Source organism: Lycium ferocissimum, chromosome 3 (genome assembly GCF_029784015.1).
Source record: "Lycium ferocissimum isolate CSIRO_LF1 chromosome 3, AGI_CSIRO_Lferr_CH_V1, whole genome shotgun sequence".
NCBI classification, from domain to species: domain Eukaryota; kingdom Viridiplantae; phylum Streptophyta; class Magnoliopsida; order Solanales; family Solanaceae; genus Lycium; species Lycium ferocissimum.
The window spans coordinates 31,722,861-31,744,257 of record NC_081344.1 but is presented as its reverse complement, the minus strand read 5'-3'; the positions used below and the strand labels follow the sequence as shown (position 1 = coordinate 31,744,257).

The 21,397-nt window shown below is 40.9% G+C and overlaps 1 long non-coding RNA gene across 1 annotated transcript; it reads right to left on the bottom strand.

Moving 5' to 3' along the window:
* Nucleotides 1-10: 10 nt before the first annotated feature.
* Nucleotides 11-1,746, bottom strand: LOC132050176 (uncharacterized). Its single transcript, XR_009413276.1, has 2 exons — nt 1,069-1,746; nt 11-233 (listed from the first exon to the last, which is right to left on the bottom strand). It is a non-coding gene; the product is annotated as an uncharacterized LOC132050176 (long non-coding RNA).
* Nucleotides 1,747-21,397: the final 19,651 nt, after the last annotated feature.

Here is a 21,397-nt window from a genome sequence, read left to right as displayed (position 1 = left end):
CTCACCACTCTCAACCAAAACAAAGTACGCCAAGTCAACAAATTTGGTCTTCAAGATAGCAAACAGGAAAGTGTTTACACAATACAATATTGCAATCTTCAAGGCATCAACATCAAACTTCCATCTTGTCTTAGTAAAACAGTGCTCAATTAGCTGGGCCCATATCACATTGGGTGAACTGTTAAATTACTTTTTCACCAACCGATTGGGAACTGATTTTACTGTGATAGAGCCTTTACATTCAACATAAGAGCAAACTCAGCCAACTTAAAACGCAACTTGGCACCACTCACCGAAAAATGCAACGCATTATCATATAAGTAATGCACCTGCCTCATCAGCAAATTTTGCAAGACTCGCCCTTGAACCATAACCGGAGACATGTGAACCAAAACAAATTTTTCTAAACATAGCAAGTTGCTTATAATTCGACAACTTGAAAAGAAAATCACTAAGAATATTGCAGTTGATGTTGCATTCAATCTTCGATTTATAGTCAATATTCATCTTAATATGAATATCTCCAGCTTGCAAACACAATGATTATACAACAACAACAAAAAAAAAAAAAAAAAAAAAAGCCATCAAAACAACATGCCTCATTACCCTATAATCCTCATATGGCGTATATTACTTGTATACTACGAGGGTATTATAGAACCATGCTCCATCCCATTCAACCACAAAAGAAACCTCAGTACTCTGTGATGCCTACATAGTACTTATTATATACTGGCATGGTATCAATAACATACCTATTGTTATGTTACATACTATCTGGATAAAAATTCTCTATGATACCCCTATTGTATATAAATATACTGACAGAGTATCATAGAGGATCAACTAAATTGCTTCAACAAACTACTATTAACTCCTCTATGATACTCAATTAGTATATCTGATATACTATCAGAGTATCATAGAGGAGAAAAGACTCTTTACTTCAAAACACAGAGTAGCACTTTATGGACACAAACTACATTATATACAAGTTCATTTCCCATTTAGCATGAAAGTATATTATCAAGGTATCAAAAATCAAAAAAAAAAAAAAAAGCAAGTTACCTTCTTATCATCAAGGTTGTCGAGTGTTGGAGGAACTCTATGAGTTACTGTTTCAGGAATCCATTCACAAGGAATTTGTGATTCAACAACACTTTTTCTTTCTTCCTCCCATTCTCATCGCCTGAACCATGCTCCGACACTTTTTCTTTCCCTTTTCTTTTGACATTTTGAATATCTTTATCTGACACTCTTCATGAACATCCCCTGAGTGTCGGGGTTTTGGGTCACCCCGGAGTTTTGGATCACACTGACTCATTTTAGGGCTACCAAAAGAAACCGACGGCAAATCATCAATATGCAACGAAAAATTTGGGCTGACATCTCTGACGCAATAGACTCGTGTTAACCTACACCTTAGTCTAAAGAATGGTCGAAATTAGTAAAAAGTCGAGGACGACCCCACCATCAATCCTCTGCACGATGCTTACGACCCATACCAAAATATACCCAACAATCGCAAATAGAAAAAAAAAAAAAAAAAAAAAAAAAAAAAAAAAGAATTTGTAGAAGCTAATGCTAAAAATGTTGTAGAAGTATATGGAACAAAATATTAAATTAAACAAAGAAGAAGGATAGGAATCATATACCGTTAATCAACGTTATTTGATTGAATGAAGATGAACCGTGCATTTTATTAATTTCAAAACACTGCAAAAAATGAGGATGAGAAAAACAAGGGAAAAAGCATGTTCCATTATCACTATCTCCACTCGAAAAAAGCATGCAAATGTGTATTTTTCCAATATTTTAATAAATAAAAAGTTGAAATTTTCCTTATTGTTTGCAGTAAATTTTAAAAGGGAAAAAATGAAAAAAGTTAATGTCCCAGAATTTATTGTTGAAAAGTAAGTAAGGCAGATTGTTTAAGCAAATTTCCAATTTTTCTTACTCGGAAATAAAAGAAATACTATTCTTGCAGCTTTTTGATGCAAAAGGCATGAATTTGAAAATTGCAAAATGTTGAAGTTATATACACTGACATTGCAAAATAATTGCCACGCGATCAATGAAAGTTTAACTAGTTAGAGAAATCAGAATTTATGTTATACGTACTATGAATTTCTTACATCATCAATGTTATTTAACCCGCTATATCAAGATATTTACCCTTTATTTCAGGTTCCATGTTAACATTATCAAATAGAATTCGTTGTAATTACATTGATGATTATGTTTACTGTTAAATAGTGTTTATATTAACATGCATAAAAAAGAACTTATTGCTCTATTTTTGTAGATTAGCTCATCAAGCATGATACGGAGATCGTCTATTATTATATATGTTTACCCGTAAACGGTTCAGTTGAATTTATAGACGTGGTCAGGGACATGTGGATCAGAGTTACCAATAAGACTAAGATATTCGTATTGAAATAATGTAAGTATGCGAAAATAAAGTAAGAAATAAGGAAAAGCCTGGGCAGCAGGTGACAATTCCGGACTTGGATTTCTCGGTTCCGGTCAGGCCATAGCACCGGAGCTTAGTAAGTATGACAATAAGATTAAAATTTATGCAAAGAATAAGTGTAAGAACTAAGTATATTAGCTTGTATCTCGTGTCCTTTACAATAAAATGACAATCTCTATTTATATTATGAGCTAGGGGCACATATTCCTTGTATTATGCCCCTGCTCATAATGAGCCTTAAATGTAGGGCAATAATGAGTAATGAAGAGGGTTATTATAATGCAATAACACCGTATCTGTAACGTTTAAGCTGACTCATAACGAAAGGCCGTTGTGTTGCAGGTCCGGAGCGGCTACAACGTTACACCAGACCTGATGCTTTCTCAGGTACTGTAGTTCTGCCACCGGTGGTAGCAGTACTGACTCACCTTGTGTCTTATCCTTCGTGCAACGTTTCTTAACCATACTGGTACAGTTGTATCCTTCGTATTTTTCCCAATACAGATAGTCCCCCCACTTCTCGGGATTCGAACAGGTTCTCCCGGGAAGTGGAAGAGATTTTGAACAAACGTGTACGAGACGCCTTAATTAATTGACAAGACATGATGCCTAATGTTCTGACTCTTGCAGTACACGTGCCCACCATCGGATGGGTACCGATCTGTATTCCTCTTCGCAGGGTCCCGAGATGAATGAGGACCCTACACATCTCATGATGACCCTAGGTATCTCATCGACTTATAAATAGATTCCCTTTCGTGCCTTACCTCTTTCACTTCTCACTATCTCTTACCAAACCTTTATCCTAAAAAAATAAACTATCTGACATCCAACTCCGTTCACTGGAATTTCCACTAAGCTTTACATACGATAAGATTGAAATAAGCATCATGTCATCTTCTGACTACGCCGAAGCTACTATTTCTTCGTTGCATTGTCACCACTTGCCTTGCTTCCGCCGCTGAACGTCGTACTAAAGGCGGTGAAAAGTGGAATCTTACGGCCAGTCCGTCGCCACCAAAAGGGGCAGAGCCAGGAAAACAACTTCTTGTCAAAGAGAGCTGCCGTTTCGGACGGCTTGGAGCTTGGGACTCTCACGTCGGTGATTATCATAGCCGAATCACCTCCGATATCCTCCCCACGATGCAGGGCTGAACGGTGGGAAGATACGGTGATCACTTCTCGGTCCGGGATAAAAGCATCGCCTCAGCGGCGGGGATACTTCTTTGTCTATACGTACACGTTCTCTATGAAAATTGGAACTGGAGTTGATGAAGTGATCTTAGGGATGTGCCGTCGTTACAAAGTGTGCATAACACAAATAGGTCCTTTGGTCTGGAGGGTGGTAGCAAGCATCCGGTACTTTTCGGATCAAGCCCTTGTGGGATTTTCGCTGGCCCACCTGATTCGAGTTTATTCTCCAAGGATCTTCTAGGGAGGCATCATAAAGCTCACAAGGAGGGGAAACAAGTCCTTGATGACTGACCTGGACGATGACCATGATCGAGGGTGGCCAGAATGTTTCGTGCTAATAAGCTCTGCAAACTGCTACCACCGGTGGCCCCCGTCCCAGACACGGAATGGTACTCGTAAGTGTACATCCCTTTCTCAATACAGGCCGCTCGAACTTTACTAGCGGATCCTTAATTCCTCTTTTTTTTTTTTTCGACTACGCTTTGAGAACCCCAGAAGAATAAGGCGGATCCCGAGCATACTTTTAGAAGTCTCGACTCACGATACCCTGGCCTTTCGGAAGATTCTCTCTGAAGACCGGAATTGGATTTTGAGTAATCATAGTAAGGTACCCTTTATTCTCTTCCTGCATTGGTTGAGCTACGGTATCCTTATGTTTTCCTTACTATCTCGGTTGCCAAATCCGGCTCTTTTGACCCACTTTTTGAAGTTCACAGTGATGCGTACGCTACCACCAAATGATTGAACAAATCAATGAGCGCAAGTGCGCTCGGAAGAAGACTTCTTCAAGCCCCCGATCCAGGGTTAAATGGACCAGAAGAAAATTAAATAAAGGTCCGGAAGGAGCCGAATCAATCCTCCCATCAACTTCTCAACAACCGACCGAAACACCGATAACCAATTAATTATTGACGTGGATGGTCCAGATAAAGATGAACTGCTGCTCTTAAGGAGCATTGGCAGGGTCAGCATCTCGGGTGCTACTGCCGGGAGCTAGTTTTCTCTATAGGTGGAAATGACAATCGCTGAACGCGGAGCTTCGGCGACACAAGCTACCTTCGCCCCGGTAGGATCTGGGGTTATTGGTCTGCGTGTGCAAGCTCCTAGCTCATCTGCTGCTCTGGCCCCTCATACCTCTATAACAACCGCTTCACACTCTTTAGCTTTGGAACCAATGCTCCTCTGATCCGGGAGCATGGCCCTTCATCCACCTGGGATGGCTTGGCAAACGAGTATCCTGCTCCTGCCAATGAGTCGAATGAATTTAGGCAGATCACCTTCCTATTCTCAGCCGAGTGCCATCTTTTGTCCCAGCCTGTGGGCGTTGCCAACTACATGAAGTATGTGGCCTCGAGAGATAGATCGAATGAAGACAAGGGAAGTCTCATCCGAATGCTTGATTAATGCCGGCAATCATGCCGCCACCCGGGTAAGAAAAGTTCCATATAATGCTGCTTTTGGTAAAATCTGCTTGCTAAGTCCATAATCCATAACTTATAATGTGACGCAGGCTAGCTTTCTTTGTAATGAGGGATTGCAAAGGATGATTAAAGAGAAGGCCGCCCTTGTCCAGGAAAGGGATTCAGTTGTGGAGAAGATGTTGGCTACGGAGGCGAATTTACCTCGAGTAAAAGAATTGGAGACCCAGCTCAGACAAGTTGAAGAGGACAAAAGAGCCTTCCATGAGCAAGACACCATTTTACAAGACAAGGCCGAAGACTGGGAAAAGTTGGATCCTGGCTAGTGACACCGTTTCTGAGCTAACGACACAAGTGTCCACACTGGAAGTAGATGTGAGCTCCCTGGAAGGGGTCACTGAGGCAAAGAACACTAAGCTTGCCGCAGTCCGCAGTGAAAATGAAAAACTGAAAGATCAGCTGGCTGTGGTCAAGGCCCAGAACCTTGAGCACCGGGATGGCAACCAAAAACTTTCGACATCCATAGCGGCACTCCGGAGCGAAAATGTTGACATGTCCCTCGCTGCCAACTTGGACGAGGCCAAATTCCAGTCTGTTGTTGATAGCCATGACCTTGCCATGATCTAGACCACTTATCAGATGAGAAAGGAAACCCTCAAAGCTGTAAGCGATGAGTGAATTAGTGACCTCAGAGCTGGGATCGAGAAGGCTAACATATTGGAACAAAGGTCGGTGGAATCCCCAAAAGAAGGGAGCCAGGACGAGGGAGATGGAGACGATGCCTCTACTGATGAAGAGGACATCGAAGAGATTGTGCTGACTGCAAGACAAACTCTCCCTTCGGAGCTGAATTCCAACCCTTCCGTAATATTTATGCGTGCCTCTAGGTCTCTTCGACCATTCTAGCCCCCCAGGACTTTTAACTCCAGCATTTTCATTTTTTGAAACCTTTGTTTAAAGAAGTCTTGACGGACCATAAAACCAGATATATTGGTCAGCAGGCTTTGTAATTATCTTTTGATCCCGGGCAATACGAACCCGGAGTTTTTATTTGATGATCTGCTTTGATTCATGCTTTTATTTCTCATATTTTCTTTTAATCAAGAAATATATGGTTATTATAGACTCAAAGACCGGGCTCATCCTGAGTCTTCGAGTGCAACTGGCCACTTCTCATGAAAGGTTCAGACTTTGACAATTGAAATTGTCTTATCGGGATTAATATTCGTCCGAATCGTACTTGGTACTAATTTACGGACAAGTCCTTAAGCTTTTTTTCGGAATTACTCTTCTTTGTTAGAAGTTTTAATCATTATAAGAAAAGTCCCTTATGTCTCGGTGCTTAGAAAAAGACGTCTCCTATTCGTTTTGGCACAAAGCTTTTCGGTATAACGTTTAATTGCATCCATCTACCGTACTTTGCTTAACATGGCTAAAATACTTGCTTGACATGGCAAAGAAAATACTTGCTTAACATGGCAAAACTATTTCAAAATAGAAACAATTTCTTTCCTTAGCTTTATCTTGAGCTCAATGAAACCTTGGCTGCCATCTAGTGTGGTCAGTCCGAATACATAGGAATATTTCATCCGGGCATTCCCCTGTGGTCACATTCGAATTTTCCTAAGTCGTAACAACAATCACTTCAACGTTCAATATATATGTATGCGTAGCCTCCCAATGTTTGGAAACAAAGAATGAGGTTCCACACATTGTATAATTCCTCCGTAGAAACGTGATACTGACCGAGCAGCATTGCCTCGTTAAATACCTTGCCAGAAAAACCCAATTGGGATAAAAATCGGACGAAGGGAAAAAGAGTACAGCACCACGCACCAGCCACAGTTTCCCGACTAGCAATAATATCTTTTGAGGAAAATAACATTCCAATTACTAGGGACTTGTTTACTATCTTTGTCCTCCAGTTTATACGAGCCCTTACCAGCAATGCCCATCACCTTGTACGGGCCTTCCCAGTTTAGGCCTAACTTTCTAGCATTTGCGTCTCGAGTACTTTAAGTTACCTGCCGTAGCACCAAGTTACCGAGTTTGAAATGATGGAGGTTGGTCCGACAATTGTAATATCATTCCATCTGTTGTTTCTGAGCAACCATGTGGACTTACACGAGGTCTCTGTGTTCCTCCAATAAATCCAGCTAAACTAACATTGCTTTAGAATTTGCCCAGTCGTACCGTGGGCTAGGAGCCCTGACCTCCACCAAAATCAATGCCTCTACTCCATACACAAAGGAGAAAGGCCTTTTACTGGTGCTAGATTTCGCCGTGGTCCTGTAAGCCCATAGCACCTCCAGTAACTTTGGTGGCCACTCCCCTTTAGCATCTTCCAACTTCTCTTCAAATTTTGAATGACCGTCTTATTCATTGATTCTGCTTGGACGTTTTTGCTGGGATGGTAAGGAGAAGAAGTGATCCTTTTGATGTTCAATTCCTCGAGAAATTTGTGACCTTTCCTTCAATGAACTGCGGACCGTTGTCACAGTGATTTCCTTTGGGATCCCGAACTGGCAGATTATATGATTCCAAATGAAATCAATTACTTCTTTCTCTCGGACCTTTTTGTAAGCTGCTGTCTCGACCCGTTTAGAGAAGTAATCCGTCACCATCAACACTAACCGTACCTGACCAGGTCCCGCTGGTAACGACCCTACTATATCCATACCCCACATTATAAATGGCTAGGATGAGATAACCGGATGCATCTCTTAACCTGGTTGATGCAATATTTGTGTGTACCATTGGCACTTGCCACACTTTCAGACGAATGCCTTGGCATCCTCTTCCATTCGAGGCCAGTAGTACCCAGCCCCGAGCGACTTTTTTGTGAGGCCAGTAGTACCCATCCTCTGCACTCATAAACTGAAATGACTGACTGCATGAACTTGTATGAACTAGTATCCGCCTAAATCGCGTAAATCACAGAATCGACAATGCCTCCGTGGGCACATAATATGCATGCTCATACCTATCAATGATGGTCGTGCATCTATAGTAGTAATGCATATATAACGCCTTCTAGCCACGGGCCAATGTACATAAATATATAATGAATGTAATGCATGAATGAACTGTATGAACAGAACTGGCTATATAAAACTGGATCCATGAACAGAAGGATTACTCATAAATGGGGTACATAAACATCAAAGACTGAAGTACTCCTAATACTTCTAAGGGTAGAGTAATATGGAACCTCGCTTACTCGCTTATTGGGTCATATCATAGGATCATGCCAAAAGAAGGAAAGGTTAGCCTTCACATACCTTGAAGTATACGCAACCGCCCAACTTCTACCTCTTGGACTTGCAAGTTTACAATTAAGATAGCATAGGGCTTAATTAGGCTATTTACTTTGCTTACCAACCATCCTCAAATACATATAAAGCTCAACGAACTATGGACAATAATTTCCTTTGTGAGCTTACAACTTTCCAACTCCTCATTCGATCCCACATCAACTACAATACTCACATCAACCATGATGACATATATATATATATATATATTTTCAAGTCCATTCCCAATCATCTCTTAAAATAACCCTAAGTCACTATCTTGTCTTTCATCCACTTACCACTTCCACAACTATACCCTCTTTACTTAGAATCACTAAAACTCTTGATACTCAACTTAAATATAAGGGTAGAAATCATTTACATACCTTGAGGGGTCAAGAATCCCAAGAATCACTCCAACTTCAACTCTCCAACTTCAACTCCCCAACTTTACAACCTTGAAGAAACCCTAGAAGCAACCTTCCTCTTCACCATCTAGGGTTTACGGGGTCTGGGTCTTGTCAAACCTTCACTAATATGATGGACTTTATTGGAAGAGAATATATTAGGGTTTTCTGATTTTAGGAGGAGGAAAATATGAAATAGGGTCTTGGACCACCTATTTATACTTGAAAGCCAAAAAGGCTATAGCGTCCAGTTCTACGAGCGGGTCGACAGACCGTTGACGGTCTGCCGACTTGCTCCGTCAACTTGCGCCTGCAGATGCAAGGCTACGGGATCCCGTCGACGCCGTACATCGATGGTCCGTCGAGCATGTCGACGACCCCTCGATCATAACTGGTGTCTTGCAGATTTTTCTGATTCAGTTCAGATCGTGTCGATTCGATTCGCTCAACTTTTAACTCTATAAATTGCCAGGAATATCTGTTGGTACCCTTGTATACGGGGTAAGACATTTTACACCTCCAAACTCAGGCTCGGGTCTCTATTCTAAAGGCATACCCGACTAGGAAACCATAGGATATACCACTACGAACACGAGGGGTGTTGCAGTACTGCATATCACCCCATCACATTAAACTTAGTCAACTTTGTGAACCCACCAGCTCCCACGAGCAAGTCAATTTCGCCTTTGGTGGTTTCGTTGGCCATATTGAACTCGAAAAGCATCCGTGCAGCCGTTATCATCTTTTCAAGAAGTCCCATTGCTTCCACCACCTTCAAGCGGAGGATATTAGCAGAACATCCCAGATCTACCATGACCCGTTTGACTTGGCAGCTACCGATGAGTACGGTAATGACAAGAGCGTCGTTATGGGGCAAAGTGATGCCTGCTGCATCTTTGTCGGAGAAAGTAATTGCATCATCCTCCGAAAGCTCCCGAGTTATCTTTTTCACAAGTTACCGAGATTTTCATTTTCCTGGATGCTGTGAAGCTAGTTCCAGCGATTAGAGCTCCTCTAAAAATCATATTGATGACGTGCGGGGGAGCGTTTGGCACGTCGTTCTCCTCGACGGGGTTGGATCTACCATCATTATTCCTTCTGCTCTCACTTAGGTATTCTCAAAGATGTCCCCAGGAAAGCAGGTTGGCCACCTCCTCGCGGAAGTGTCTACAATTGGTGGTTTTGTGCCCATGAGTCCTGTGAAACTAGTACCAAGCCATCCGATCTCTAGAGCTTGGGTCAGATCCCAATGGCCTAGGAGGCCGTGAAGACGGATGAGTTTTCAAAACATCCACCATCTGAGACTCACTAATGGTGAAACTGTAATCCGAAAGTTCGGTATGCTTCGTGCCCTTTGAAGGAAACCCGGACTGGTTATTCTTAGGTTGTCGCCCCGTCAGTTCTTCCCGAAGTTATCTTTTTTGCTTCCCCCAGGATTCTCCACTGACCTATAACCAAACTCGCTACTGGCAGCCTCTGTTAGGGGGTACGGCCAAAAATGATTCTTTGAGGAGTTCCGGTCCGAACCCAAACCTTTGTCTACCTTCGCGAGGGAAACTGAAGACGGAGCCCCCAGGAAGTCATCTTCCACCTAGATCTTGGATTCATACTGATTGTGTACGTCCTCCCATGTTGTATCTTGAAATTTCAGGAGACTTTCCTTGAGCCTCCGGGATGCATCCGAGCTTAAAGAGTTCAAACCCTTAGTAAAAGCCATTGCTACCCACTCGTCTGGCATGGCAAGTAGCAATATACTTTCATTCTAGAATTAGGGAAAAAATCCCTGAGACACTCCGACTCTCCCTGAGTGATGCGGAAGATATCCGCCTTTCTGATTTTCACCTTCCTTGCTCCGGCATAAGCTTTAATAAAAATATCAGCGAGCATGGCAAATGACGTGATTGAATGTTTTGAAAGCTGGGAGTACTATGTCATGGACCCCCGAGCGAGGGTCACGCCAAATTCTTTGATCAACACTGACTTGGTCTCCTCCTCTTGCAACTCATTGTCTTTAACCGACATAGAGTAGGCCGTGATGTGATCCTGCAGATCAGTGGTACCGTCGTATTTTAGAATATCGGGCATCTTGAACCACTTCGGGATCGGCTCTGGCGCCGCTTTGAGTATACGCTCTTTGACTGTTTTTCTTTGAATCGGGCTCTTCGATGACTGGGGGTGCCCCGAGAATTTGACTAAGGCGCTTCTAAAATTCGTTCCCATTCTTCTCGGCCTCTTTGGCAATTTGGTCCATCTTCACGCTGATTTCCCTCATGAACCACTTGACTTCAACTTGGAAGGGATCATCAAGAGCAAATTCACTTCCGTAGGCATCTCCGTTCCTCCCCACAGTTTGCCTGCTTCCATCGGTGGAGTTCAAATTGGTAGCAGGTGTAGGCGTACCGATGGGAGGCGGCCCTACCTACCAGTACTCCCATGAAGGCTTTAACGATTTGCTTCAGCCGTTCCACTTCTGCCATCGTTCCGGAGTATTGCCCCCTCAGAATTTGGATGGACTCCGCCATAGTTTCATCCGTAAGTGATAGAGGCCTTGCGTTTACCAAATAGAATATTAAGGGACCTGGTCATCTATCAGTAAGTAAAGGACATAAGATTTTACCGTGAAAAACTCCTTGCTCAAGGGATTAAAAACCATGACCTACTCCACTAACCGAGCAACTTCCGATTACAACCTATTGCAAACTAGGAATTAACTCCCATAATCCCTCACTCTTACAATAGTTGCAACCTAGGAACTAACTCTCATAGTCCCTTAACCTTGGCAGTACATCGATTGCAAACACCTCCAGTTGACTAACTCTAGCTAAGAAAACTAATACACTTAGACTAATCCTAGCCTAATGTACCACTCAAGAGCTTGTCGAAACACACTTCCGACAAGCTGACTTTGAGACTTTTAATACCTACAAACATCTTCTCAAACAAGAGGAGTAGGTTTAAAATTTATGTACAAATGAAACAAAGCTTAAGACAAACTAAGAGACTTAGATATCTTAACAGTTTGCATCTGGTCCTTCAGTTTGTTCTCCGCTCTGTTAGTTGAACACTTGGGAATCTTTTGATGGCTACACTTTTTAAAGTGATTTTAGGTTTTCAAAGTGTTGCCTAATATGTTAGGACATGTTGAATATATATTGGGGAACATGTGGAATGTGATGGAGAATTCTCATCCAAAGTTTTGACTCGAGGCACGGGCTGCAGCATTGCTGTTGTACGGTCCAGCTTTATAACCATTTAAAGCTGTGCCACTGAGTACGCGCGCTATATTAGAAATAGATTGTAGACCAGGTCTCTTGTCGGCTCCCATCAGTTTGTCAATTATCAAATCATAGGATCATAGGGCACCTTATCAATTTCTCCCTTTTTGATGATGACAAACTTGGAGACGAAATCCCCTCTGAAGACCAGATCCCTCTTCTTACTTGTTCCCCCTGAAGACCAGATCTGATGATCCTTTTCATCCTAATTCCCCCTGAGTATCAGATCTCACATTTCTTCTCCCTGTTTATTTGTCTTCCGCCTGTTCATTTGTCTTCCACCTGTTCATTTGTCTTCTTCCTTTCTTTTTCCTTCTTATCATTCCATTTTTCCCCTTTTGGTATCATTGAAAAGACTCGAGCTAACATAAGCAAATTAAGAAGTTTAGTAGCATAAACTCAGAGCCACTCGGGCAACACAACACAGACAATTTTTAGGAACAATATGGCGAATGACAGCGCACAAAATAGAGTAATAGCCAGATGAGAATACAGGGAAGATTAACAGCCAAAAAAGGTAATGTAGAAAAATGAAATGCCCATAAAGCCAAGCCATATGCTATGAAAAGGCGTATAGAAAGGTACGAGAACAAACCGACTCGTAAAGAAGGTTAGAGAGAGGAACGGGTCCGTAAGAGCGTCAATACGCTCATTGCCGCGCGCCCTCGATCTTGCAACGTCTAATCACAAAGAATATCAATCTTTTGTCGGAGTCTTGCATTCATAGTTGTAGGCATGCAATTCAGTGTCGACATCTTCCGAAGTACTAGAGAGACCTAAACCCTATGACCTTTCAGCCTTTGCGAGTTCCAGAATTTTAAGAGACTCTGAGCTCATTGGGATGACACCAACATTTCCTTGTAAGGTCAATTTCTCGCATTTGGAAATGAGTCCTAGTGCGTGTGCCCTGTGACTGCGACCTGTTCTTCTCCGTGAGGAACTAGGTCTGGTAATTTATGTTTTGGCAGCGCACAAGGTGCTTCCATCCTTAGTCAGATTTACCTCCGATTGCCTTTTCTGAGGCTGTGCTCGCTTAAGAGCACTTACCGCAACATCAGCACATGTAGAAATGTCAACCGACTCATTCAACACAAAACCAATTGAAGATTTAGATTCCCTTGTAGGTGGACTGAGTCCCTCATTTAAATCCTTCGCTAAGACGAAAATCTTAGACTCCATGCCACTAACAAAGACTTTCATTATTTCTCATAGCTTGCAAGGTTTTTTCCACGATAACCAAAACTTTAGCTTTACTTTGTAGTAGATCTGATTCACTCATCCCCTACTTAGAGATACACCCATCTGACTGTGCAGACGAGTTGTCTATTTCTTTGTTGAAGAGTGAATTACTTTGAGATGCATTTCGATCTATCGTTTTGCTATTTGGGTTGATTGAGCTGGAGGCAGTCAGGGAAGCTATGAATTTCTGGGAGCGTGACTTTTGCAGATTCGAGAGGAGCCAGAGATTTGAGGATTTGAGGAGAGGGTAGGTAGATTGTTCTTGGTGAGATTCAAGGATTAAACCATAGAAGATGTTTGGGACGACTTCTAGAGGGGGAGAGATAGGGAGGAATTCAGCAGGGTTTCAGATTGGTGGGAGGAGAGAGAAACAAGAGGCACGTATTAATGGGAATATTTTGGTAGTTGAGTAGGATGGTACGTGGATGACTTGGCACTTGTAACAATTTCAAGATTTATACAATCATTGAGTAGACTACTAACCTGAGCCTCAGAGACCCAAAGATCTGGGCTGTTTCATGATAGATTTTGGCAGAAACTCTGAAATGTGCACTGTCTCATATGCCAACTTTTCCTTACAAGACTGTTATGCATGTACATCTATAACAGTGTAAAAATGAGTTAGATGCTGTTGACAAACACTTTATTGCATTGCAGCTCTCCCCTCTGCATAGCCAAAAATATTTTGCAGGCTTAGTTAGGCTTGATCAAGCCCAGCTCCAAATGATTTCTTTCAAAATCCTCCCTACTCAACACTTTTGTGAAGATGCCATCCACTTGGTCCTCCGTCTTGCAGAACTCCACACATATCAGACCTTTTTCAACATTATCCCTTAAAAAGTGATGTCTGACATCGATGTGGTTGGTTCGTTTATGATGAACTGGATTCTTTGCCATGTTGAGTGTACTTGTATTGTCTTATAGCAAAGGAATGTAGTCAGTGAGAACACTGAAGTCTTCAAGTTGTTGCTTGATCCACAGCAGTTGAGCACAACAAAAAGAAGTAGCAACATATTCGGCTTCGGCAGTTGAAAGAGCAACTGAGTTCTATTTCTTCGTATCCCAAGATATCAGACATGATCCTAGGAAATGAGCCATTCCGGATGTGCTTTTTTTGTCGACCAAGAAACCAGTATAGTTAGCATCTGCATGTCCAACCAATTCAAAGCTGTCTCTTGTGGGATAATAAAGGACAAGGTCTGGAGTTCCCTTGAGATACCTTAGAATTCTTTTGGTAGCCTTCCAGTGAGATTCCTTGGGACTTGACTGAAATCTAGCACATAATCTGACACTAAATACTATATCAGGCCTGCTAGCTATTAGATACAGAAGAGATCCTATGATACCCCCGTACATTGTTGCATTCTTGGATCACCAGATTCATCCATATCAAGTCAAGTGGCAGTAGTGATCCGAGTGTCGATAGGCTTGGCATTCTCCATTTTAAAATGTTTGACCGACTCCTTAATGTACTTCTATTGATTGATCACAGAACCTTTTGGGGTCTTCTTTACTTGCAAACCAAGAAAGAAGTTCAGCTCACCCATCATGCTCATCTCGAATTCACTTCCTATAAGCTTTGCAAAGTCCTCACACAGTGAATCATTTGTGGCTCCAAAGATGATATCATCGACATAAACTTGTACAATCAATAGACATCTTCCTATCTTCTTAAGGAATAGAATGTTGTCAATCTTTCCTCTGGTGAATCCATTTTCAAGCAAAGATTTTGACAGTCTTTCATACCAAGCTCGAGGGGCTTGTTTTAGACCATACAAATCTTTGTCAAGTTTGAACACATGTTCTGGATGTTCATGATTTTCGAAGCCAAGAGGTTGCTTGACAAACGCTTCTTCCTTTAAATACCTATTCCAAAAGGCACTCTTGACATCTATTTAGAATAGCTGGAATTCCATATAGGAGGCAAAAACTATAAGAATCCTGATTGTCTGCATTCTGGCCACGGGAGCAAACGTCTCATCATAGTATATTCCTTCTCCTTGATTGTAGCCTTGAACTACCAGTCTTGCCTTGTTTCTGGTGGTATTCCCAAGCTCATCAAGCTTGTTATGAAACACCCACCTGGTGCTTATCATAGTTCTATCTAATGGTCGAGGGACCAGGTGCCATACTTTGTTTCTTTCAAATTGATGAAGTTCTTTTCGCATAGAAGTTATCTAGTCGGCATCCTTTAAGGCTTCTTTGATGTTCTTAGGCTCAATTTGAGACAGAAACGCTGAACATCAATAGGTTTCTTGCCTTAGATTTGGTTTGAATGCCTGAGCTTAGAAGAGTAATTACATTGTGAAGGGGTGAGATCCTCTGAGCTTCCAGGTGGATGTTTGAACAAAGAAGAGTAGATGGACCAGCTTCTTCATTGTCTGATCCGTTGTCAACATCCATAGATACATTTCCACCACTTCCTTGATCAATTTCCAGAGTTACTGATACAGCATCTGTCACTCTATGCACAGCCTCTAGGGTAGTGATCTGAGACGCAGGTTCCTCTGCTTCCTCTGGAGAATCATTAGCATTTTCTTCATCAACTGGTTCGATTTGATTCATCAGCTCAGTCTTCCCACTGGAGATTTCAATGTCTTCATCTGGAACTTCTGGGAAAACTCCATCTTTCTCTTCATCATGTGGAACCCTGATATCCCCTTGAAAGCTAGAATCATCGAAAATTACATCCACACTTTCCTCCTCAGTTTGTGCCTTTTGTTGTAGACTTTGTATGCTTTACTATGAGAAGAGTACCCAAGGAAGATACCCTCATCACTTTTGGCATAAAACTTTCCCAGAGCTTTCTTGCCGTTGTTGAGTACAAAGTATTTGCACCCAAAAGCTCTTAAGTAAATCAACTTGGGCTTTCTTCCATTTAATAGCTCGTATGGAGTTTTTTCAAGTAGAGACCTGATCATGCATCTGTTCATTACTTTACAAGCAGTGTTCATAGCTTTAGCCCAGAAACTTTTGGACACCCCACTAGCTATTAACATTGCTCTTGCCATATCTTCAAGAGTTATGTTTTTTCGCTCCACAATACCATTTTGTTGAGGTGTTCTAGGCCCAAAGAAATAGTGACTGATGCCATTTTCAGTACATAAATCATCGAATTGAGCATTATCAAATTCAGTCCCATGATCAGATCTGATGCTCGCGACCAGGGTCCCAAGCTTTACTTGGATCTGCTTAACGAAGGCGTGAAACACAAAAAATGTTTCATTTTTTCTTTTCAAGAGCAAAGTCCAAGTGAACCTAGAGTAATCATTAATGATTACAAAGATATATTTCTATCCTTCTCTATTGGGTATTCTCGTTGGTCCATAGAGATCCATATGAAGAAGTTCGAGGGACCTCGAGGTATTTATTTCTTTCTTCGGTTTAAAAGAAGATCTCACCTGCTTCCCTCTTATGCAAGCATCGCAAGTATTGTGATCCTTAAACTTTTCCTTTGGTATTCCACGACCCAGGTCCTTCACAGTAAGTTTGTTTAATAACAAAAGACTCGCATGCTCTATTCATCTATGTCAGAGCTCAGGATCTTCCTCAATCGCACTCTGACATGTCAAGTCACTTTTGTCTTGGGAGCCAAAGTCTGCAACATATATATTTTTGAATCTCCTGGAAACCAGAACCACTTCACTAGTTTGAGACTTTTGACTATGCAGGAGCAAGACAGGAACTTGACTTCATTTCCTCTGACACAAATTAGAGACACTTAGCAGGCTATACTTCAGACCATTTACGAAGTATACATTTTCTATGGCATGAGCAAGTGTCCTCCCAACTTTGCCTACTCCAAAAATGTACCCCTTCTTACCGTTTTCAAAGGACACACTCCCACCTTGAAAAGCTTTGAGTGAGAGAAATCTATCCTTTTCACTGGTCATGTGCTTTGAGCAGTCGCTGTCCATGTACCATGTTTTACCCCCTCTATCTGTTTCAATCTTGACGTTCTGATCTTCACCATCTAGATCTAACTTGGCCATAAGTGAGACGATTGACTCATATTCATTGTATGCTTCTTGGGAATGGAGTTCTTTTTGCTGGATCATTTGTCCCTTATAATCATCCTTTGAAACTTACGGGTGAAATGTTCCATGTTGGATTCATCATTTACCCGTGGTGGTGTTGTCGTCGAATGTCCTTCTTCTGAGTTTGGTAGAGCAGCCATTAGACTGAAGCTTCTTTCTAGGTGTTAGCCTTTTAGAAAGGGTCTGCTCTGATACTAATTGATAGAGGTCTTGCGTTTACCAAACAGAATATGAAAGGACCTGGTCGTCTATCAGTTCCCTTGGACAGTGCAGTAAGTAAAGGACATAAGATTTTACCATAAAAAACTCCTTGCTCAAGGGATTAAAAACCACGACCTACCCCAATAGGAATTCAACTCCACTAACCGAGCAAATTCCGATTACAACAAATTGCAAACTAGGAATTAACTCCCATAATCCCTCACTCTCATAATAGTTTCAACCTAGGAACTAACTCTTATAAACCCTCAGCCTTTGCAATACACCGATTGCAAGCACCTTCACTTGACTAACTCTAGCTAAGGAAACTAGTCCTAGCCTAATGTACTGCTCAAGAGCTTGTGGAAACACACTTCCAACAAGCTGGCTTTGAGACTTTTAAATACCTACAAATAACTTCTCAAACAAGAGGAGTAGGTTTACAATTTAAGTACAAATGAAACAAAGCTTAAGACAGACTAAGAGACTTGGATATCTTCAGAGTTAGCATCTGGTCCTTCAGTCTATTCTCAAAGACTGTTAGTTGAACACTTGGGAATCTTTTGGCGGCTACACTTTTTAAAGTGATTTTAGTTTTTCCAAGTGTTGCCCAATATGTTGGGACATGTTGAATATATATTGGGGAACATGTGGAATGTGATGGAGACTTCTCATCCAAAGCTTTGACCCGAGGCATGGGCTGTAGCATTGCTGTTGTACGGTCCTACTTTACGGTGTTTAAAGTTGTGCCATCGCGTGCGCACGATATATTCAAAACGGATCGCGACGAAAGTCTCTTTGTCGGTTCCCATCAATTTGTCAATTATCAAAACATAGGATCATAGGGAACCTTATCAATAGGGATACTGTCTGCTTCGTTGTTCAGGCCATGTTCTCCTCCTGTTGTTGGATTTTCCACGTGCGGCTGTTGTAGGCCAGTTGGAAGAGGTTGTCCATCCGGTCCCAGTGGGAGGTTGGCCCGTTGGTCTGTACCGTTCGTGTTCTCATTAAGTCATGCCATACCTAGAATGGATACATAGGAAAAAATAGGCAACTTAAGTAAAGTTAGTAAAACAAGTAATGGTCACAATAACAACCACAACTGTCCAGGCCCCACGGTGAGCGCCAAACTATTTATCCGTAAAATGGTTCAGTTGAATTTATAGTCGTGGTCAGGGACACGTGGATCAGAGTTTCCAATAAAACTAAGATGTATTGAAATAATGTAAGTATGCAAAAACAAAGTAAGAAGTAAGGAAAAGCCTGGGCAGCAGGTGACAATTTCAGACTTAGATTTCTTTGTTTCAGTCAGGCCATAGCACCAGATCTTAGTAAGTATGACAATAAGATTAAACTTTATGCAAAGAATAAGTACTGAGTATATTAGCTTGATCTCGTGTCCTTTACAATGAAATGACAATCTCTATTTATATTATGAGCTAGGGGTACATATTCCTTGTATTATGCCTCTGCTCATAATGAGCCTTAAATGTAGGGCAATAATGAGTAATAAAGAGGGTTATTATAACGCAATAACACCTTATTTGTAACGTTTAAGCTTACTCATAATGAAAAGTCGTTACATTCCAGGTCCGAAGTGGCTACAACGTTACACCGGACCTGGAGCTTTCTCCGGTACTGTGGCTCTAATACTGGTGATAGAAGTGGTGACTTGCCTTATGTATTATCCTTCATGCCTCGTGTCTTAACCATGCTGGTATGGCTGTATCCTTCGCATTTTACCCAATACAATATATTAATTCGGTAATGTAGAAATTATTTACATTATCAAAACATGTTAAGATAAATTTAAATTCATTTTTGCAAGGAAAAGAACAGTGAAAGGAAGTATGAAAGGAAGCATAGAAGAGACGCAAGAAATGATGGACTTATGAGGAAAACATAACATCTTGAGTGACATTGAGATCACTACTGATCAAATTAATGTAGGACTTGATAGGCTAGTGAAGAATGATGTTAAGTACCGTTTTGTCATTGACATTGCTGGCCAATCATCTCATCTGTAGGCGCATTTTAATTCTGAGCTAGGTTCTTGTTTGTTACACCTCGCACTTTACGTACTTCACTGTATTAAAGGAGTATCGGAAACGTCCAGTGAAATTTTAAAAGGTACAAGCCATGGGAAGTACGTAAAATGAAGTAAAGGATGAATTACGATCTCGTAAGTCGTAACCGGGAAGGACAACCTTGGAACCAAAGGATATGACCATTATCAAGTATGATTAATGATAAATATCATATATAGAGAGTTCCGGAAGATTCCGGGATCAAGCAAATAGAAGAAAATAAGTTTGTCGAAAATTTGGAAAAAAGTTGGAAGAATTTTGGACAGAACTTTGAGTCAACTTTGGAGGGGTATATCTCCGGGTATATCAGGAGTTTTGAGGTGTTTCAAGAGCCTAAAATGAATTTCGTCAGGTCTAGTTTCCAACACAATAAACCGTTCTTCAATACAAAATCGGAGTAGGGAGTTATGGGCATTTTAATATGGACTGCCAGAAGCCTGCGAATCTACACGGAAATTCTAGAAACCACTTAAAAAGGCCCAACAATTTCGGCCCATTAGCCCAAAACCGAATTGGACTACTATATATACCCCTTAAGTCATCTAACTCATCATTTTTCATCAATTTCTCACCATCTCTCACCTCCACACCTCTCTAGAATCTCCCACAACATTCATCCAATCTCCAAACCTCTCTAAACTTATCCCAAATCCTCTAGAACCTTCTTCCAACTTCTACAACATGCACATATATTCCTACAAGTCTATATGACAATTTTGGGTCCTTTTTATTTCATTTTTAACATAGCCTCAAGTCCTAGGAAGTCTTAGAAACTTCTCCAAATATATTCCAACATATTTTCAAGCCCAAACCAAGGATCAAATTGACGAAAAAAGTGGTTAAGGGTTTCCAAGAGAGGTCTACACTTGTCTCCCCTTCTTGAAGATGTTGGGGTGAGTATTTTTAAGGTGGAGAAACCATGGAATTGAAATGTTCTTGAATTTTGAGGTAAGATTTCATTTTAGTTTCATGTTTATGAGTTTATTTGGTAATTATGTTAAGATTTGAGGAGAAGGAAATTGGAGGAAAAGTTCAAATATGCAATTGATGATATTTTGAGTTGTGAATTAACATGAGTTATAATTATTAGTGTGTTTTGAGTATAATCTTGTTATGAGGGATAATAATGATGTTAAGGAATTGTCGTGTACGAGCATATAAGGGGTTGTATGAAGTTGTTGTTATGGATTGATTATGAAAAGAAGTTTTGGGATTGAATTGATTATAGTTTGAATGTAAACTTTTGATTATGGAATTGTTGATATTTTATTGTGCTTTGGGAGTTGTTTTGAAGATTAGAGGGAGTATAAGATATAGGGGAGATGCTTTGAATTTCGTGATTCTAAAGGGGTTTAATTTGGAGGCTTAAGATAAGCATATGACGATAAGCCTAACAATAGCATGAATTCTCTTGAATGTAGATTACGAGCTTGGGAGGACAAGCGTTAAGTAGTTAAAGTTAAGGCGACCGAAAAGGTATGTTAAGGCTAGTCCCTTTCTTTCAAAAGGCATGATTCCTATGTTATGATTCCATATATATTTCCATAACCTTCTTACTTCCAAAAGTTAGAAGTTCATGATTCTTAAAAGCTTCTTATGATACTAAAGATGAGATGTTTTCTATGATGAACATGATGATGATGATTCTAATTCTAGAATTTCCAAAGCTTATGATTTTAATGCTATTATGAGATTATTGAGCTTATTTCATGATTTTCTCGATTTTATACATTTTTGTTGATCTCACCTTATAATAATTGTTTCTTCAAGGTG